This window comes from Argopecten irradians, unplaced genomic scaffold, assembly GCF_041381155.1.
Source record: "Argopecten irradians isolate NY unplaced genomic scaffold, Ai_NY scaffold_0691, whole genome shotgun sequence".
Lineage (NCBI taxonomy): Eukaryota > Metazoa > Mollusca > Bivalvia > Pectinida > Pectinidae > Argopecten > Argopecten irradians.
This window is the reverse complement of record NW_027188158.1, coordinates 1-23,541: the sequence shown is the minus strand read 5'-3', so window position 1 is coordinate 23,541 and position 23,541 is coordinate 1. Positions and strand designations below refer to the sequence as shown.

At 33.4% G+C, this 23,541-nt stretch overlaps 2 long non-coding RNA genes across 2 annotated transcripts; one reads left to right on the top strand and one right to left on the bottom strand.

Annotated features, from left to right (window-relative positions):
- The first annotated feature begins 3,203 nt into the window (after nt 1–3,203).
- On the top strand, nt 3,204–8,520 carry LOC138313461 (uncharacterized). Its single transcript, XR_011207190.1, has 3 exons — nt 3,204–3,326; nt 3,485–3,583; nt 4,693–8,520. It is a non-coding gene; the product is annotated as an uncharacterized lncRNA (long non-coding RNA).
- Nucleotides 8,521–18,294: 9,774 nt separating this feature from the next.
- Nucleotides 18,295–21,532, bottom strand: LOC138313462 (uncharacterized). Its single transcript, XR_011207191.1, has 4 exons — nt 21,387–21,532; nt 20,488–20,629; nt 19,522–19,633; nt 18,295–19,157 (listed from the first exon to the last, which is right to left on the bottom strand). It is a non-coding gene; the product is annotated as an uncharacterized lncRNA (long non-coding RNA).
- Nucleotides 21,533–23,541: the final 2,009 nt, after the last annotated feature.

The following is a 23,541-nucleotide window of genomic DNA, read 5'->3' as shown; positions in this document are numbered from 1 at the left end:
ATAAGTAACTATTTTTAGAATTTTTTTTATTCATTTTTTTCCAAAATTTTTGCATTAAATCGATGCAGTATGACATTTTGAAGATTTTGATGTCTTCAAACTTAAAATTGGTCCATTAATTATTTTTTTATGAAGTAATTAATATTTAGCTAAGACTTTTTTGCAAATTTCGACAATTCCATTTTAAACATCTTCTCTGATTCCACCAGTCCGATCAAAAACCTAAACTCACACAAGATTTCCACTTATTACCGTGTCTAATTCTTGTTAATATGGTGTTGATTCAAATTCAAATATGGCCGCAATGACGTCACTTCCGGTTTAACCTAGACAGCCATAACTCGTTAACCACTGAGCCAATTTCTTTCATTTTTTTATATGTGATGTAGAATAGCATACTGAGAAACTTTGTAATTGTACATTTTTCTCTAAAATGTCAACTTCCGGTTGTTTATTGACTCATAGTGCAAAATCGCCGTTTTCGGTGAAAATCACGAAAAAATCTTCTTCTCAAGTTCTACAAAGTATAGAGGCTTCATGTTTTGCATGAAGTAAGCTTAGGTAGTTGACTATCGGGTTTGAAAAAATAAACGAGCTTGACCTTCATCCAAGGTCACAGAGTGCGTGTGATTGTAGAGTTTTGGAAATAATCCTGTGAAAATTCAGCTCATTGAGACAACCGTAGTTCGTTAACTACAACGCCAATTACTTTCATTTTTGGATATGTTATGTAGAATAGCATACTGAGAAACTCTGTAATTGTACATTTTTCTCTAAAATGTCAACTTCCGGTTGTTTATTGACTCATAGTGCAAAATCGCCGTTTTCGGTGAAAATCACGAAAAAATCTTCTTCTCAAGTTCTACATAGTATAGAGGCTTCATGTTTTGCATGAAGTAAGCTTAGGTACTTGACTATCGAGTTTGAAAAAATAAACGAGCTTGACCTTCATCCAAGGTCACAGAGTGCGTGTGATTGTAGAGTTATGGAAATGATCCTGTGAAAATTCAGCTCATTGAGACAGCCGTAGCTCGTTAACCACAAAGCCAATTACTTTCATTTTTGGATATGTTATGTAGAATCGAAAATGAAACAATTCATTTAATTACAACTTTTCTGTAAAACGTCAACTTCCGGTTGGAAATAAGGGACAAAGTTCAAAAATGCAATTTTTTGACAAAATCATTAAAAAATCTTCTTCTCAATTTCTAGAAGGCCTAGAGACCTAATATTAAGCATGGAGCATGCTGACATAAATGCCTACCAAGTTTGTTAATGTGATTGACCTTGACCTATATCAAAGGGCACTCGGGCTAACAATCCTAAAATCTTCAAATGACTTAACGTAAAGTTCTGAAGGGCCTAAGACCTGGTATTGGACTTTTGGTACTTTGAAACTAAGCGCTACCAAGTTTTTATTAATGACCTTGAACGAAGTAGCTTTTAGGTGAAAAGCCCGTCAAATTGTCCCGGTGACAATTTCTAGTTATTCTTATTATTCTTCTTCCTGTTTTTGTGAACGCTCTATAGGTCAAACGGTAAGACATAGGATAAAAAAGATTTCAGTATGTTAAAACTATGTATCGGAAGGTGATCCATGAACAAAATTAAGTAGGTCAAAAATTCCAAAATGGCCGCCATGACGTAAAACCTAAAAACACAAAAACTGCTATAACTCAAATAGTATGAATGCTGTTTCAAATATGAAGGTATTTTATTGTAGTGAATGAACATATCTAACTTTCACCCACGACATGTTTTCACAAAATATGTCTCGTTAAAAAGCTCGCTAGAGGTCAAAGTTTACAAAAAAGTGACTATTTTTAGAATTTTTTTATTATTAATTTTTTTCCAAACTTTTTGCATTAAATCGATGTAGTATCTCATTCTGAAGGGTTTGATGTCTTCAAATTAAAAATTGGTCCACTAAATAATTTTTTATGACGTAATTAATATTTAACTAAGACTTTTTTGCAAATTTCGATAATTATATTTTAAATATCTCCTCTGATTCCACCAGTCCGATCAAGCCCAAACTCACACAAGATATTCCACTTATCATCGTGACCAATTCTTGTTAATATGATGTTGATTCAAATTCAAATATGGCCGCAATGACATCACTTCCGGTTTAACCTAGACAGCCATAACTCGTTAACCACTAAGCCAATTCCTTTCATATTTTTATATGTTATGTAGAATAGCATACTGAGAAACTTTGTAATCGTACATTTTTCTCTAAAATGTCAACTTCCGGTTGATCATTGACTCATAATGCAAATTCGCCGTTTTCGGTGAAAATCACGAAAACAACTTCTTGTCAAGTTCTACATGGTATAAAGGCTTGATATTGAGCATGAAGTATGCTTTGGTAGTTGACTATCATGTTTAAAAAAATAAACGACCTTGACTTTCATCCCAGGTCACAGAGTGATTGTGATTTTAGAGCTATGAAAATGATCCAGTGAAAATACAGCTCATTGAGACAGCCGTAGCTCGTTAACCACATAGACAATTTCTTTGATTTTTGGATATGTTATGTAGAATTGAAAGAGAAACAATTAACTTACATACCACACTTCTGTTATACAGGAACTTTCGTTTGGAAATAAGGGTCAAAGTTCAAAAGTGCAATTTTTGACAAAATCATTAACAAATCCTCTTTTGAAATTCTAGAAGGCCTAGACATCTAATATTAGGCATGAATCATGCTGACGTAAATGCCTACAATATGATTAACCTTGACCTATATTCAAGGTCACAAGTGCCAAACAATCTTAAATATCCAAATGACTTCTCCTGAAATTCTGAAAGGCCTAGATATCTTATATTGGGCCTGCAGGATGCTGAAATAAATGGCTGTCAAGTTTGTTGGTGTGTTATGAATGATCTTGAACGGAGTAGCTTTTAGGTGAAAAGCCCGTCAAATTGTCCCGGTGACAATTTCTAGTTTGAATTGTCTTAGTTTTCATCATTTTGTTTCAGATATAATTTCTTATATTATTTTTAAAGTAGGATATTTATGTTGTCTACTATTGATGTACTGAACTGTATTTTACGGCTTGCAACAAATACATTTGTAATAATTTTGTTTATCTATGTTTGGATGCTATAGATGTAAAAATGTTTTGCATCGTTTTGTAGTGTGAACATCAAACATGTGGAGGTATATATAATGAGCAGACGTTTCCATCAATACAAGACCTTGCCATATATCTGGTACCCATGTGTTCGACATCATATGTGGATGGGGAGATTGTGTCTGGGGAGCTCCTGACATTATTGATAGAGATATGGAATCTCATATTCCTCAACACATATACAAGGTAATAACACCATTCTGTTTTATACATTCTAGTAGTTTGTTTTGAAATAAGTGTTGAGCAAACAATAACATAACATTCAAAATTCATAAAGCTTTATTTTGGATTCTTTTAAAAGAAATTCTTTACTTTGTTTTTGATAATTTGTATTTTAATTACAGACTACTATTTTCGAATCACTTGATTCCTGGTGTGAGGCATTGCCTTCCAGTTATCTTGATGAGCATTCCACAGATCTACGGCTTTGCCCGCCTGCCTTGGTTAGTATAATGCTATCTATATATGTTACTTGAAATATAAATAATTGAAATGTTTTAACTTGTTATTGATAAGCTTTGGTTACATTGCCCTGATTTTTAACATTTATAATATTAAAGCCATTTATTATTGACATTAACTACATTTTTTATAAAACTCACAAGGTTTGTAGACATAGACTTTGAGCAGAAGTTCCCTTTATATCATATTTGACAACTTATATTACTCTTAAATGAGTTTCCCTCCATATTAGATTTATAATGCGAGTTTATAATTTTTCATGGCCTTTTAAGAGCAAAAAATGAAAAATTTGAAAAGAATATCATCAATTTAATATGAAGGGAAACGAATGATAGATTCTATTTATCATATGGCTAATATATGCCTTTGTTTCTTCCTGTTTGGAGTTTTCTGCTAGATGATCAATCAATCGATCAGTTGAAATATGTATCATTCATCAGAATCAACCAATCACCATGCAGATAGGTTATATTACACGTGTAAATAAGATTTATTAAATGGATATATTGAATGGGAAAACATGGAAGTCATATGATAAATAGTCATCTTATTATGACCTCATATCATATGTACTGATAAATAAAATCATTTATTTCTCACGAAAATCGACTGAGGCATTGAAGGTACTTGGGAAAGCAGATTTTATGTTTAATGAATAATCTTGAACATGTTATTCGTCGAAGTGATCTACTTTAATTTCAAAATTAATTTCAGATTTACAGTAAGAATCTTGAACTGAAGCAACAACATGTTTTATATTTATCTTATAGACAAAATGGTTTAATTGATATTGATTGGTAATTTTGCCATTTGGGAATTCAGCACCGATTTACCATTTGAGTATAAATATGTGGATCAAGTTTTGTTTGAAAGCACTCTTTGTGGAGAGTGACAACTTGGCAAGTTGAAAACCTCATGTCTCAAACTGAGAATAGAAGACAAATCAAAACTTAAATTCTTCTCCTTATGTAATTTATGTGACAAAAAATGACTTTGGTCAGAATTTGACTTTAATAAGATTATTTGAGAAATCGGAACCAGTTACTCAGTTCACGACTCATTTGATTTGTGTATTCTTTTTTCTTTACAGAGAGGTGACTTGAACCTTTTACTGTTGGATTCTTCATTTACCATCAAGAAGAGGTACACCATATTTGACCACATGATGTACCTTTTCCATTTACAACAGAAGAGTCCAAAAGAATATTACGAAAAGGTGGAGAATTTCATTTCAAGGCAGCCACCAGGAAAATGGGAATTCAAGGGTAATGAATATAGAATCGTTGATGAGCAATATTGTATTAATGACGATGCTGATAAACAGGAACTAAATATGCCATTATTTAATGATGTGTATTGTGTGAAAATGCCTGACAACACTGATCACACTAGAATTGTAACTTCTAGACCTGAACTCCAAGGTACAAGTACTGCCTTCACTCTACATAATACTAAAATAGTTAAGAAAATGAAAACTTCCCATTCACAACCACATTTTTATGACTGTCCATGGAAGATAATTTTAATGAAAAATTTAGAGAGGTGTAACACTGCTATAGTTACAGAGTTGAAAATAGTAGAAAAATTACAAGAAAATAATTTTATTACAAAAAAATCTAAATTTTTACTAGAAGCAGAAGATTGTGCAATAAGGCTTTCTACATCAACTAATACTACTGAAGGTGTATTTGTTTGTAATGTGTTTATGGTAGAGGTTGATGAAAGAAGTATTTTTTATGCAAGATATGTTGAATCAGGTTGCTATACTGGTTTCATGTCTCAATGGCTGAAAAATTACTTACTCGAGGCATTAGACATTTCTTCTGAAGCATAAATTTTGAGTCAAGTTGTTACAAATTCTGACATTAAAACATTAAGTAAAAATCGTGAAAGTGAAAGGACGATCAAAGGCAAAAAAGGAAGAACTGATAAAAATTATAAGTATAATTTGAAAAACTTTAAACAACTTTTGGGAAATAGTTTAAGTCATGCTGAAAATTGTGGTGTCAATTTTGTGCTTAATCTCTCTCATTGTGTCAGAAAGGGATTTCATGCACATATAGAGTCAGAGTCCTCAGATGATTGGTTTTTACATACAAATACTTCTGATTCTGACAGAAAAAAATTTCAAGATCAATTTCTGTCATTTCCTCTCCAAAGACGGACTGAACAAAGCAAGTTGTCTGAGCATTTTGCTGAAGAAAATTTTCCCAATTCTCAACCTCTTTTAAACCAGTCTATTTATCTGAATTATTTATCAAATAGCCATTCACTATTGAAAGAAAAAGTTAGATTTGAGGAAAGACTGCCAACATCTAAGTCAATACCAAAATCTTTCCGTTACCAAATCTCATGGCTGTTTTTGAAAAATGATACTCATAAGTTATTCAATATTTTTGAAAGTTCAATGGGGTTAAGTTTACAAGGAAATGTAACTTCCACACCGTTAGTTGCTTGTCCTAATACAGATAATATTGTTGAAGTTGCTCCTGCAACAAAACTTACTAGAAATGGCATAGCAACTAGGGAAATGCTTTCTTTTGCCCTTGGAAGCTCACCTGTAGAAAATTTAGCAGAGACATGTTTTAAATGATTACAATCATGAAAATGGAAAATTTTCGAATTTTGATTATTTTCATACCTCTCGGCAAAGAACAGAGGATGGTTTTGTGTATAGGTGTTCGTGTAGAATATACAGAACTCTAATAGAATGCGCCAGAGGAGAAGATGTTTTCCAAAATAGCTTAATTGATGTTTCAACTAGTGTAAAATGCATGCATTGTCGCTTTTTGAAAGAATGTGTTATTCCAAGTATCCTTATTTCTCAAGAAAATAAAACTGCACTTGATCTTAAAGTCTCTGAAGGTTTAGAATTATGTGAGAAACCATATGTTACTTTGATGGGTAGAAATAATACAAGGACGTTTTCAGTTTCTAATTTACCTGATGGAGAACCTTCATTTGTGTACATTACTTTCAATGCATCTACTGCATGGTAAATATGTTATTTCATGTTTAAATGGATACTGCAAATCCATAAAAGGAGCCAAACGGAATATTGAATTATTTGATGATTCAAATTCACTATGTGAACATTTGAAATGCATCCACAAGTCCCAAGAATGGCAGACGTTCAAAATAGAAAGTATTGAGGATTTTGATGAACAACCTTTTGATGATCCTCATGCAGACTTGCCTCAAATTGAGCTTGACATTGGGTCAGATATATTTGAAGACTTTAGTAATAATACTGAATGTTTTGATGTTTCCTCTGGTTTGTGGAAATTCCCATGTAAAAGTTCTCATTCGGCCAGAAAGGAATGTTCTGAAGAGTTAGCAGCTGCTGTACAAATACGGGATTTGTTAAATGATAAGAATGAAGATTGTATCCCTCGGGTAGATGGATGCCTTAAAGGTCCTATATTTGTTCAGTCTATACCTTTGACAACATGTCCATGTGGGGCAGGTTGGACAAGTTCTGAATATCCTGATGGTGTTACAATTTTTATACTGATCATGAGATTGCCCCAGTATTATGTAATATTCATACACGTACATGTACAGCTTCCTGCTGCCTGTTACCATTGGATGAAGGGGAATCATCATGTATCCATGTGTATAGCTCTGATACAGCTGCAGGTGACGAAATTGGTTGGATGTATGTACATCAAGTTTTGAATTCTAAAACAACATTTTCAGGGTTTTGCAAAAGTATGACATCTACTTATATCAGACGTTTTCCAAAATCTCGAAGTTTTATGGACCCTGGAGTTTTTTTAAAATGGTGGTTCAGCTGGGCATCAAACATGCATATTGATTTCAGGAAACCATGCGAAGTATGTAAATTTACACCACCTCAATTAGCATGTGATGGAACAAAAATTGGGATTGGCTTTCGAAATGCTGTTTTTGAACCTATTGAAAAACCATCGGAACCTGCAGTTTATCAAACGCTACATCGTAGATTAGATCGTTGTTTCTTAAAAAGTTCTATTGATATTAGTGCTAAAAATATGAAAGTGTGTAGAGAGCACCTATATTTTCTTGCAAACAGAGTATTCGGTGAAGAAAAGCAATTTGCAGAAGCTAATCTTGATGAAGATACTGTCATGGCTAGGACAGATTTTCTTCAGACCGTTTTACCTGAAGATGTTAAGGACTCATTTGAGCGCATCCTTGTAGGTAATATGCCACATGTTGAAAAAATTGCCTGTGCAAAGTTGCTGATTATGTTATCTACTTCTGCACCACTGTCTACTATTATTCAAAAGTGCATTGTATCGTCATTAGATGAACTAGTTGTTTACATCAGTAGTAATAATCCAGATGAAAATGGGGATAGATATTTCAATGCTGCCATGCAAAACTTACGGTTTTACTGTCCAGAGGTCAGAGATCTCATTGCAAATTCTATGTATTGCAATCAGAATGAAAATTTGTTGCCACGAGATATTGTCAAATTCATTAAATATATATTAACTTGTGTAGATTCCTTTGTTTCTTTCCCACCAGAAGAAGCAGTAGAACAGATAGGTACATATAATCCACCAAAATATGGGCGGGCCTATTCACACCGAGTGGTAATGCTTTGAGAAATATTCGTAAATTTACCATAGATGAGGGAAAGGCAGCAAGGAATACAGAAGCTGATGATCATCCCATGTCTTTTGAGACCTGTCATAAACTTTTTTCAAAAGCCCAAATTTCAGCAAGAGGATCTACATCTTTATTTTTATGGTTTTGTCCGTCACACGGACATTGCTATGGATTCCACATGGCATATGCTGAGGGTAGAAAAGACCCTTATGCATCCCTTTATAGTCACATTGAAGTCCCTCCAAAAGATATTTTCTATGATTTTGGATGTAATTTGCAAGAATATTGTCTCAACAGAGAAAGTGGATTTTTTGAAAAGGTGAGATTTTTTCATGATATATTTCATGGTTTCTCCCATAAATGTTCAAAGGGCTATAGGTCATCAAGGCTTCTTGGTTTAGATACCATAAACTCTGAAATTTGTGAACAATTCAACAGCTTTTTGCAATGCATTAAGCCAGCTGCTCGCCAAATGAATCAAACAAATTTTGTCTTTTACCTACAATTTTTCTTGCATGTCTGGAATGAACAAAAACATGAACGATACAGAAAAAGACTTTCTGTTGCTCTTGCTGGCTCCTTCTAATGAAAAGGATAGGTTGTTTCCAACAAACTTGGTTTGTTACAGTAATATAAGGGTGTGATGAAGAATTTGTAATAGATCAGGTTTGTTATGGTTATTTGAGGGGTTATTATGAGATTTATAGAAGTCATTACACTTTAACATAGAATAGGCAATCAAGAAATGTTTCCATAAGATTTCTGACTTTTTTAACAAGATTTGGTACGCAATGGCAATTACATGTGGTACTGGCCTGAAATCATTACATACTATAACCATACATAAATGATTTAAAGATTGTGGTGCGTGGTCAATAATGGCGATAACTCCTTTGACGTGGCAAGAGTTGATACGACCAACACAGAAGCTGAGTTCGCCATGATTGCATGATCAGGCTACCTGTGACACAGAAGTAACTGTGGATATTTTTTTCATATATCTTTCTTATTTCATCAACCTCCAGTTAAATATTTCTGATATTATTCTCCCTCATTTTTTAAATTGAACTGTGATTTGTTGTTAATTTGTCCCCAAATGAAAGTCTATTATTATTATCATTAATAATAATACATAGTCGGTAGAGTTACCTCCTGGGCATAGGGTCGAGGAAAGTTTCTAGTGTAGTTTATTTATTTGAACATGCAAATATTCATAAACATAGTGCAAATTACATGTCACTATACATGTAACCCTATAGAGGTAGGCAGGCTGGAAGCCTTGCTTAAGCCTCAATGATATTACAGGTGATAGACGATTGTAACCCTATAGAGGTAGGCAGGCTGGTAGCCTTGCTTAAGCCCAAATAATATTATTGGTGATAGATGATTGTAACCCTATAGAGATAGACAGGCTAGTAGCCCTGCTTAAGTCCCCATGAATATCATTAATAGATATGATATTTGAATATTCCCGCTAGGTAAACAGGAAGTGGGGTACCTGTTGAACCTTGACAGAAGTTGTTATGTTAGCCGTGTATAATTGTGGATCACGAGGCTGAGTTAAATTATAGTGTATTTTATAAGAGTACAAGTATTAGTTATTTAATAACAACCATGTATATATTTATTAGGCTGTGTTTAATTTCATAGTGCATTATTGTGGTGTATATAATGTTGCTTATACCTAGTACTGATGTGTAGTATATTTAAAGGTCAGTAACGCGGGATTGTTTACTCATGTTTTAAGGCATGGCCAAACTAGGTGACCGAAATATCAGTAAATTGTTACGGCACCTACTAAGTAGCGACTATGTGGGATGTTCTGGAAAGCATGACAGGACATCGCACGGTCTATGCACGTGTTAAACTAGGTGACCAATTTATTAGTTAATTGTTACCAAATAGGTATGGGTATGGTAGGGACTACGTGGAATGTTCTGGAAGGAATGACAGGACATCACGTGGTCCACACACCTGTTTAACTGCGCAGTATAGTTTGTGCAAAATGTGCATATTACAGGCGGTTCTGTCCAGCCTCAACCAAGTCCAGTCAGAAAATCAAAACATTTCTATTTTGTTAAGCCTGCATCAGGCGCCGGTAAGGCTGTATTCTGAATTAAAATTAGTAAATTTTGACAGTTTATGATGAGCTGGGTAACCTTTGGGGCAAGCATTGTCCCAACGGCACGTGTACCAGTCACGTACCCAATCATTATAAATAGAGGGCCGCAATAGGCCCCAGTCAGACTGAAACCAGACGGAGACGGAAACTAGACTGAAATTAGACGGACATCAGACGGGAATAGGACTGAGACTGGGTACTTCCGCCTCACATACACCTACGTCACCGCCTCCTCTAGGGCCACCTTTTGAGAGAGAGAGAAAGTGAGAACTCTTGTCTACACTTTGAATAAATGCCGTCAACAAGCTTCTACCCTACTCATAGTCGTCATTTCGACCAACACAGCCAGCCATAGGACGACATACATACATATATGCTAGTTTCGTTTTGCGTAGGAATGCAATTAACTTTGTTGGTGCATGTAAGTTTTGAATAAAATTTTAACTGCATGTAGAGTTATCTCCTGGGCATAGGGTCGAGGAATACTTCTGGTGCATTTAACTATTCGTATAAGCAAGTATTCATAAACGCACATAGCTTTGACAAATGTTGAAGTAATGAATATGATTATTTACATGTACAAGGATGCAACAAAGAATACGTTTATTTTTTATATAAAACTGATATTGGTTACTTTTTGTCTATGTTCATTTGATTATGAAAAACATATCAGTGCTGTCAGGTATTTTTTTTTTAAATTATGAGTTTTGACGATTATTATTTGAAATAATTGCATGTTTTTAACCTGTTTTCATCATCTTTTGTACATTATACCAGGTATATTTTATGGAAAATAAGGAAAGGAAGGTTTTTTTTTTTTGCTAATTGACATTGGAATATTCATATATTTTGATTTAAATTATTTGTAAAGGTAGAGTTTTTGATGTTATGTTTTATGTCAGCGTTGTATTTTACTATTTGCAAAACTGATTTAATTTTTTAACTTGACATTATTGTAACTTGTGTTGGATGTGAGATCAAGATTATACCCCTGGGCATCAGATGATATTCCAAGCTACCTCATGTCATCCAATCAATACTTTTTGTATGTCACATCCTTTAGTATCACATTTTGTCTGACAAATAGAACAAGACATAAACACATTCCACTTTATTCCAAAATCTATTGTTATATGTTGAAGTTAAAAATGTTGAAAATCCAACTTTTCGTGATATTATCTACATAATGTGCTTCAAATTAAGAGGGAAATAATGGAAAAGTAAAGAGAAAAAAAATGTAAAATCTGCTTTTTTTAATTTAGTAATTCCTAGGACTTCAATGTCTATAAGCATTGCTTGTCTATGCAATCATATAGGGTTTTACATCAATATTTTGTTGTCATTTTAGTAATTATAGGCTAGTGTATGTACTTTTTAATCAGCTTTGAGTGATATGTATGAAAGCTGTAAAAATCAAGTACATTGTTTGAAATAAAGGCAAGAAGCTACAACCTCTTTTTTGTATTTTGCTTGTATTACACAAGAACAAATCATCCAGTGACTTGTAACAAGACATTTTGTTTGTATTAGATATGTTTTTTACATTTGCTTTTCGACTCTTAATAATCATACTACAAAAAGTATGAGGTATTAGTAAACTTGAGTGTATTATGTGTTACTATTTCTACAGTACTGTGAACTAACCGGTATATGTAATAACATATGTTAACTACTTTATGACTACTAAACTCTTCTGAATGTTACCGGAAGAGAATGAAACTTTGATGTTGGGTCTAATATTAATTACATATCACATAACATAATGTCTGCTTTATTTACATTAGTATATATTTGTTTTTGTTTGTTTGTTTGTTTTTTCATCTTTCATTACACATGCATAATATTATGTACTTGTGTAACATCAATACTGTGTCATTATAGTTAATGTGTTGTTGGTTATACATATTTATACACTTGTATTCACCAAACATGTATTTGATGTAAAAGCCATAGGCAATGCACATACTAGCACAGATCTTCTGGAATTGATTGTAAGTTGCTGCAGGCTATACTCTGGTGTGAGACTGTGTATTCCATATTAAGTGAGTGAAAATATTCACAAAATGCTTGGTCATGAAAATGTAATGTAATGTTCTGTAAGGTAAAGATTTAAGTATTAGTGAGCGTATACAGATTATACAATTATAAAGTGGTTTTAATTTGTGTACTACATGTACCGGTTGTTAAAGATGCTAACACCAATTATTGTTCAACTAATGAATATCATTTATGCTTTGTCGGCGGTGGGGCATCTTTAAATGCATGTTGCAAATATACTAATTTATTTCTGACTATCACATATCTTTATTTTGAATAAAAATTCCAATTGATATACTTTACTTTTCCCGTGTTTGTTTTTTATACTGCACAATATGTCAGCCTTTATGTCATCTGCAACTCTTTCTCTCTCTACCTTATGGTGGTGATGAGATCTGAGTGGTCTGTTTTTATGTCATCTGATTCCAAAGGGTCAGGATGACCTATAAACAGCATGTTTTGTCCGTCACCCTGCACCGTGCGTAAACTTTTCATTCAAACAACTTCTTCTCATTAACCGGAAGACCAAGGGTTCTCATTGAAGGGCTACAAAGTTTGTTCAAATGAATTACCTTGAACTTCATTAAGGTTGCATGGGTAAAAAAGGTTAAAATCTTTAAAAGACTTCTTCTCAATAACAAAGGCTCATGGTACTCTTATTGGGCATGCAGCATGCTGGTATGAAGAACTATAAAATTTGTTCAAATGAAAGACCTTGACCTCCATTCAAGGTCACAGGGTCAAAAAGGCTAAAATCTTTAAAACAACTTCTTTCCAATTACTAAGAGTCTAAAGACCTGATATTGAGCTTATAATGTAAATTTATCTCATAACTGGCCCGTCCAGTCATGTCATAAATATCGTAAGACACGTGTAATAACACTATTATGACGTCACATGTAGTTTTAACGTCATAATCTATATACGACGTTGCATGATTCTTTCAGTAGATGGAAGCGTCACAACTGAGCCGGATTTCTACTTTATTTCTATTAATAAAAGTTGTGTGATAAATAGAATCATTTACTCGTGACTATTTAATATATGCAATTCATCAAACTCGTTAAATAATTCTATACATCAAATTTTTGAAATCTTTTGATAAATTTTATATAGATAGCCACACATGTAAGATCCTCTGACTTGCATTCACTCATCATACACATAATCTTAATTATTGTCTGAAAAATTCAAAAAGGTTTATAAAATACAAACAACAAATTTGGCACTAAAAGAAATGATATCTATTTTAGAATCGACATCGAATGCCTGTGATCAAATAACATGGATATATTTCGTTATTTTAACTACAAAAACCATATAATAAGTGTTAACTAGCTTTCTCATATATATATACAGATTGTCTGCAAGGCTCTGGCATCTGTGTAGACCCATAGATTCCATTTGAACACTTATTTATTTAGATATTCTTTAGATAGGTGTAAATTTATTATTATTATTAAATTCATAAAGCCTTAATCAAAATACCCATTAATTAACCAGTCGTAATACATTAGATCTAAATGGATGTTGGGATATTTCAACAAATATCGATTTCACACGAACCATTCTTCAAACACAATATCAAAACGATAGTTAGAATATCAAACAATAACATTTTGGTTCTGATAGTTTTCGCCAAAACATGTTGAATTCTTAATAAGAATCAATGAATTTTTAAACCATTATATATACGCATTATTAAAAGAATAGTCGAAGTCGCCATTCGTCAAACAGTCGCCATACATATACCTATGAAACGTTATTTTATAATTTACAGAATTTATTAAAGTTAAGTGGCCGTCATATGCAGCAATTTGTGCACTGAATACGCAAAATACTAATTTTACAATATGAAAACTACCATCAAACATCCATGAAATGTGTAAATGAACATTTCATCTGCGAATATAACCCTAGCGCTAACAGCATATATAATGTCTAAATTAATTTTAGAACTATCATAAATAGCAACATTCTTCCTGCACAGAATCTTAGAATTTTAAAATTATCATAAATAGCAACGTCGACATACATCCTGCACAGAATCTAAGAATTTTAAAATTATCATAAATAGCGCCATCGTCATTCAGCGACATCGTCATTCATCCTGCACAGACTCTAAGAATTTTATAACTATCCTAAATAGCGACATCGACATTCATCCTGCACAGAATCTAAGAATTTTAAAGCTATCATAAATAGCGACATCGTCATTCATCCTGCACAGAATCTAAGAATTTTAGAACTATTATAAATAGCGACATCGTCATTAATCTTGTACAGAATCTAAGAATTTTGGAACTATCCTAAATAGCGACATCGTCATTAATCCTGCACTGAATCGAAGAATTTTTATAGCTATCCTAAATAGCGACATCGTCATTCATCCTGCACAGAATCTAAGAATTTTAGAGCTATCATAAATAGCGACATCGTCATTCATTTTAGAGCTATCATAAATAGCGACATCGTCATTCATCCTGCACAGAATCTAAGAATTTTAGAACTATCCTAAATAGCGACATCGTCATTCATCCTGCACTGAATCTAAGAATTTTAGAACTATCCTAAATAGCGACATCGTCATTAATCCTGGACAGACTCTAAGAATTTTAGAACTATCATAAATAGCGACATCGTCATTCATCCTGCACTGAATCTAAGAATTTTAGAACTATCCTAAATAGCGACATCGACATTCATCCTGCACAGAATCTAAGAATTTTAGAGCTATCATAAATAGCGACATCGTCATTCATCCTGCACAGAATCTAAGAATTTTAGAACTATCCTAAATAGCGACATCGTCATTAATCCTGCACAGAATCTAAGAATTTTAGAACTATCCTAAATAGCGACATCGACATTCATCCTGCACAGAATCTAAGAATTTTAGAACTATCCTAAATAGCGATATCGTCATTCATCCTGCACTGAATCTAAGAATTTTAGAGCTATCATAAATAGCGACATCGTCATTCATCCAGCACAGAATCTAAGAATTTTAGAACTATCCTAAATAGCGACATCGTCATTAATCCTGCACAGAATCTAAGAATTTTAGAACTATCCTAAATAGCGACATCGACATTCATCCTGCACAGAATCTAAGAATTTTAGAACTATCCTAAATAGCGATATCGTCATTCATCCTGCACTGAATCGAAAATTTTTAGAGCTATCATAAATAGCGACATCGTCATTCATCCTGCACAGAATCTAAGAATTTTAGAACTATCATAAATAGCGACATCGTCATTCATCCTGCACAGAATCTAAGAATTTTAGAACTATCATAAATAGCGACATCGTCATTCATCCTGCACAGAATCTAAGAATTTTAGAACTATCATAAATAGCGACATCGACATTCATCCTGCACAGAATCTAAGAATTTTAGAACTATCATAAATAGCGACATCGACATTCATCCTGTATAGAATCTAAGAACTTTAAAATTATCATGAAATATCAATGGGGTTTGTATTCTTATACATATTAACTTGAAGTTTTAAAAAGAAAGAGACCAAAAATCCACAACAAATATTAGAGATGTCACAATACGAAAAGAAATTTAAATCCTCCAAAGACGGTGTTTCCGATATCAATCTCCATTTTTAATTCCTTTCAGAATAAGCTAGATTCAAAAGGGGAACATGTTCATATACGGGTAAAATGCAATATATACCATGTACGGGAAATGAACTGATCAATTTGATTTCTTCTAAATATGTAGTAACTTGACTGTTAATTTACTTGGAAACAACCATACATGATCGATGACACAGCCTTTAAGTGATAACTACATGTTCTGATCGATAGCTTCTGATCGCATGGTCCATGCCCATAATAAGATGACCGTGTACATCGTTATGCCATAGGTCTTTGTGATCTATTTCTAAACGGATACGTTAAACTTATATACTGAAGGTAACATATCTAATCTCAAGGTCAAAATAATAGTTTATTATTTGTTAGTATTTCACTCAAGCAAGCTTCGGGTAAAATATCAGATCTGTATGTCTCTATCATTGAAGAGTGGTTGAATTAATGTCAAATCTGTTTTTCCAGTATGCCAAAAGGAGATTGTTAAAAATGCTTATTAGGTCATCTGACCAGATGGGTTAGGATAACCTACATGTATAGTCACCGTGCTTCGTCTGTCGTCGTTCGTAGTTTCCATTCAAACTTCTTCCCACTAACAGAAAGGCCCAAGGTACTGATACTGGTCATGTAGAGTGGTAAAATGAAGGACTAACAAATTTGTTCAAATGAATGACATTGACCTTTATTTAAAGTCACAGGGTCAAATTGGCTATAATCTTAAAACGACTTCTTGAGAATAACTATGAGGCATATATATACATGTAGACCTGATTTTGAGTCTGCAGCAGCTGGGATGAAGGACTATAAAGTTTGCTCAAATGAATTACCTTGACCTTCACTCAAGATCGTAGGTGACAAAAATGCTTATGTCTTGTTTATACCCAAGAGGCCTAGAGACCTGATATTATGTCTGTAGCATACTAGGATGAGTGGCTAACAAGGTCTTCAAATGAATTACCTTTACCTACTTTTAAGGTCAAATTCATTGAATATATTAAATATCGGAGACTTACAGCTTTAATGAAGGAGTTCCTTGTATTGCCTTAATTGTTAGCCACTGCTTTATACTGTGACTGTTTAACGTTGTTTTGTGCCAATATTCAAATGACTGTTAAGGCCCATAGGCCTCTTGTCTTTTTGATATGTTATATTAAATGAAGCTAAGATAATTCATTCTTAACTGAACAAATAAGTAGCTATTAAACAAATCAAAAAAGTATACATGTATGTGTATGTTTGTCATTGGTAAACAGATATTGAGATTTCATCCTATTTGTCAATGTGACCTTGAATGAAAGTATGCTTTTGTACTTGTAAAACTCAATAGGTAGTCGTAAAGGTATCCTTTTAACCTAATATTATTAGTGAACTTTGTACCGCTTTGGGATGAATGGTTTCAAGTAAAGACAAGCGAGTTGAAATTTAAAATAATCAATCGAAATTTGATTGAGTTATTTGGACACCTTTTGGTTAATAATGGAATGTTAGACTCTCTCATTATGTAAATAAAAAGGATAGGGGTATAAACAGAATCTGTCACACTCTTTGTGGCAAGACATGTACAGGAGAAACTCAACCCATGGCCAATGGTTCAAATTCTTAAGCTGTCAGCTTTGCTGAATGTTTGACAGCTTAAGAATCTCTCTTGAGGGTGCAGATCATCTTTGCTGAATGTTTGACAGCTTAAGAATCTCTCTTGAGGGTGCAGATCATCTGTTTTACCCCATAGGTGTGTTTCTCTTTTTTTTTTATCCACATGCAATACACTTTGTGCCACCCGAGGCTGTATTACATATGGCTACCAATGCTGAATACCAATATCATTATTTTCTCAGTGAAATTGAGATGTCAGACATTTTAAATCCAAATCTTGTTATCTAACCTGTTAAAGTAAAATTTTGAAAAACGACATACAGAGAAAACACTAATTTCATGTTGATATTGATGTTACAAAGTAACATTGCATGGGTAGTCATGAAATACAACCTACACTGTAAGTCAGAACAGTGTACATTTTTTCCAAGGATAAATCGGGTATGATGAGACAATTTATTGATATTTGTAGAGAATGTTATTACCTGAAGATTACTATCAAAAGACTTTTGACATCTGATCTTGATAATTATGTAGTGATGTGTATTTCTTGAAATTGATATTTTAATAACAGTTATCTATAGGAAACACAATCTATTTTTGGAATGTAATATATAGACAGTGGTACATACAGTACACTAGGACAGATACATCTAAGATGCAGTTTTTAGATGCAGTTGATGATGGAATCTGAAGCAAGAGATCATAAATAACATTAATTTATTTAAAGCAGATTTTTATTAAAGAAATTAACTGTGATTATAGCAATAAACCCTGCTTACAAATACAATTACAGATTATATAAATATCTTTTACACTCAATTTGGACAAGTTTTTTTTTACTATATATATACATAATATATTAAATACATTACGAGACAATATAAACACTACATTCATTCCAGATGATATACGATTTGACTGCAAATCTCTTTACATACAAAACACAAATAACTATAAAGTTGTGTAGCAAAACATTTTCATTGTATGGAAAATTTGTATCTTTCAATGCTCCTTTGAAACCATGACAGCGAAATAATGAAATATATTTAATGCATTACTGTTACCAATAATTGTTACCATGACTAATACAAATGATTGTTATACGCAAAATAACTTGAAAGCTACAAACCAAGAGGTCCATAGCACATTTATCTTATATGATATGACCAAATAGACCCCTTTTTAGCACCGTCCATCTGTTCCCCAGGGGTCAGCCTAATTGTTCGTACAATGTTGAATTCACATAACATATAAAGATGTTATGTGTACAACACATTATGAATGCTATCCAATACTTAGTTTCAGATAAGAAATCCTTTAATTGGAAAAGCGAAAATATACCCTTTTTGACCACACATTTCAAGATTCTGGTATGTCAGCCTAACCATCGACCGTACTTGTGACTTAAACAGAGGCCCAGAGTGCCTGTATCGCTCTCCTGGTTTGTAATGCCAAGTAATGTTCTGAATACAGAGACCGCAGAACCAAATGATTTCGCTATATACGATATATTAACGTTTACCACTGTCCAGGTTAAATGGAGTTTTCAAGTCTGGTCACCTGTCACTAATTTTGAAGAATGGCATCTGGCATACCTGTGAATAAAAAGAAATAAAGATCTACCATCTTGCTAAACTTTTATGTGGGGGGTTCCATCTTATGTTGAATTCCGCACCAAAAATTGACCAAAATATTCATGAAATTCCAATATTGATTACCTCCCCCTGTCAGACACACACTTGACAGAATTTTAAAATTTCTTTACATATTTTACATCTACATGTATTGCCCAACCCACACATTAAACATTTGAAACTGATGCGCCCTGAATACCCAATCAGCAGGCTCCGAAACATTCACCTCTCTATGAAATCTTGTGCCCAAAAGGGGATTTCCAGGAATCTATTTTTGGTTTGATTCTGCGGTCCCTATAGCATTTTACATATTTTTCAAATTTACCATTTTTGGAAAGCTACATGTCCATAAGGTCTGATTCCAAAATGGGAGTTTGCTCTCTGCATGGGTTGGTCTGGTACTGCAAGCTATGTACTCGTATCGATGATGGGAATTCCTGTAAGAAAAATTATGAGAATTGAAACAGTTTAGAAATAAAAATTTAAATATTTCAATGAAATTTGAACCTAGACTTTTGACTTTTACTTATAACTATAGTATAGTTAGTGTACTACAGGATTATATGAACAACTGAATTAAACTTGAAGATCAGGGGGAGATAACTCATATTCTTTACCCCCACCCCCCATTTTTGGAATATCTAGCAAAAAATATCCAGAACTGAAAATTTAAGCAAAGCAAAGTTCCAAAACTGGCTCAATACTATAGATATATAACTTAGTAATCAAAACAATATCATAAAGAAATGATTATAACATATTATGTCATAATCTATCTGATATAACACAGAGAAATGATGGTGCAGCTTTTAAAATATGGATACAAAACAGCCCCAAAAATTTCAAATTTGCCCTGATTTTCTGCATGAGATGATTCTAAAATTACAAATGTATACCAATTGATGTGAAAAAGGGAATTATTAACCTCTGAAAGATTCCAGGGACAGATAAAATAAAATCTAGAGCAACGTTTGAACCCGAAAGACTGGTCAGAACTTAAGAATCGTGGCTATTAGAAAGAAAATAATTTTGAAAAATAGAATAAAGCTTATCCTTCACTCACATCTTGATGTAAACTAGTCAGTTACAAGATCTGGAAGTGAAAGAATTCCACAATTCACCTCTAAAATTGCACCAGGCTGACTGCTTATGTCTCCGTTTACCAGAGACCTACAGACAATGGAAGGGAGATAACTCGAATTTCACTCTCGAAGAAATTAAGAACACTGATAATTGAACCAAAGAGGTATATAAGAGAAATATACAGAGAAAAAAGACAAATTATACTCACAAATAAATACTCAGGTCATTTATGGAAAGGTAAATCTGTCTAGTATTTTCGTGAAATGAGTAAACTCCCCTTGGCGCTGTCTTCAAGTCAGGAATAAGCTGTTAAACTTGTCCGCCCAAAAGGTATCATGTTCAAAGCTCGGCTGAAACAGAAGAAATGAATAAATGAATAAATAAATGATAAAATAACTAAAATGAATGAGTGAAAGTTGCTGATTAATGAACACAAAAACAGAAAGTGTTTTATATAGATCGATTAGGTTTCATGGCCATTTAAGGATGTGTCAATTGTACTTGGAGGAACCCAGAGTACCCAAATGAAAACCACCGACCTACAGCCTGAATCTATTACCTATTCCTGACCAGTCTTAAACACTTAATAGTGAAAAAGAAGACTATACTGTATATTTTACAGAACCAAACAACACTATATATCCATATGATGAATAAATACATAAGATATTTGAGTTACATGTATAGATAAATAGATTAGTGATTATGATAAATAGATAAATAGAGGGAAAGAGATAATGCCTAAAGCCTAATATTATGCCTGAATAACTCCTAATCACAGTGTATCACGCGGATTCATAGAAGTTTACTAAATATCATTGAAATACACATCATATTCTAAGTCAGCTGACTTCTTATATCCCCCCCCCCCCAGGTCCCTAGACCCTGTGTCATACTCTCCCAAACCCCTGTGTCATAATCGTGACATAAACATCTTCTGTATAATCACTTTCTAAGATATTGGTTCATGTGCTAAGCTATATTAACAACATATGTGTAATGTGATTTTTTTAACAAAATCCTCCAATTTACAGTGTTGTTATCAAGACAGGAAGGCCTCCGTATTAAAAATAACTACCAAATATGTATAAAGTACAAGCAAAATACCTTCAACATTCGATTTCCAGTCAAAAACATGCAGATTGGGTTCAGTCAAATGGTGTCCAGGGACGCTGAATGATGAAAACGTCATATCCGGTTGTCATCCTATAGAGACCGCAGAACCAAATGATTTCGCTATATACGATATATTAACGTTTTGCCGCTGTCAAGGTTAAATAGAGTTTTCAAGTCTGGTCACCTGTCACTAATTTTGAAGAATGGCATCTTGCATACCTGTGAATAAAAAGAAATAAAGATCTACCATCTTGCTAAACTTTTATGTGGGGGGTTCCATCTTATGTTGAATTCCGCACCAAAAATTGACCAAAATATTCATGAAATTCCAATATTGATTACCTCCCCCTGTCAGACACACACTTGACAGAATTTTAAAATTTCTTTACATATTTTACATCTACATGTATTGCCCAACCCACACATTAAACATTTGAAACTGATGCGCCCTGAATACCCAATCAGCAGGCTCCGAAACATTCACCTCTCTATGAAATCTTGTGCCCAAAAGGGGATTTCCAGGAATCTATTTTTGGTTTGATTCTGCGGTCCCTATAGCATTTTACATATTTTTTTTTCAAATTTACCATTTTTGGAAAGCTACATGTCCATAAGGTCTGATTCCAAAATGGGAGTTTGCTCTCTGCATGGGGTTGGTCTGGTACTGCAAGCTATGTACTCGTATCGATGATGGAATTCCTGTAAGAAAAATTATGAGAATTGAAACAGTTTTAGAAATAAAAATTTAAATATTTCAATGAAATTTGAACCTAGACTTTTGACTTTTACTTATAACTATAGTAAGTCAGTTAGTGTACTACAGGGATTATATATAAAATGATCAACTGAATTATAAGAACTTGGTCCCCGAGCCCGCGTCCTAGGGGGAGAGGTGTGAAACAAGGTCTCTATATTAATTTACCATATATCCCACCAGCACCACCCCCATTTTTTGGACATTTACGCCTAGCAAAAAAATATCCAGAACCCAGAGAGCTGAAACAATTAAGCAAATCAAAAGTTCCAGAGTACTGGCCTCAATACTATAGATATATATAACTTAGTGTAGGTATAGTAGGCAATAGAATAATCATAAGAGAAATGATTATAACATAATTATGTCTTATATATCGTGATAAGAACACAGAGAAAATTACGAGGATGCAGCTAATAATTAATATGGATACAAAATAGCCCCTCCAAACCAAAAAATTTCAAATTTGTCCCCCTGATTTTCTGAATCAGATGATTCTAAAAAATTACAAAATGTATACCAAATTGATGTAAAAAACTAAAAAAAACTATTGGAAAAAAAAAAATGGGAATTATTAACCTCTGAAGGATTCCAAGGACAGATTAAAATCAAATCTAGAGCAACATTAGAAACATCCGGACAAAGACTAAAAAAAATATAAGTGGACAGAAGCTAAAGGAATCCCAGTGGTGGCACTCAGCCTCAAGAAGAATGCATTTTGTATAAGAATCAGAATATTAAAGTCTTATCCTTCATCATCACGTATATTGTGATGATTTGAATAGTCCACGTAGTACACAGAGAGTCTCTGGATGCGAAAGTGAAGAAAGAATTACACAAATTTCACCTGTTAAATTTGCACCGTAGTAATGCTCTACTGCCTAAAAAAAAAAACCCGTTTCTACCACGAGACCTAAAAAGAGTACAAAGGAAATGGAAGGGAGCGATAACCGATTTCACAGCGGACCTTATCCGGATCTATGCAGGATAAAAATTTTAATAAATCACTCTTGGACTAGATTGAAGCCAAACAAAGGCAGACGGGATGATATCGAGAGAAATATATAGAGAGATGAAGTTCAAAAAATACAAAGATACTCACAATTATAAAATTCCTCTAGGTCAATTATGTGTGAAAGGAAAATCCGTGTTCTTAGTAATTTTCATGAAATGAGTGGTTTTAACTGCCCCTTGAGCGGATTGGTCTTCATGTTCAGGTAAAAGAAAAGCTGCTTTTGTTATGAAAAATGGATCGGCCCAAAAAGAGGTACCATGAGTTCAAAGCTTCGGCTGAAACAGAAGAAATGTATAAATTAATAAATAAATGACTAAAATGAAAGAGTTAAATAGCTGATTAATGAACACAAAAACAGAAAGTGTTTTATATAGATC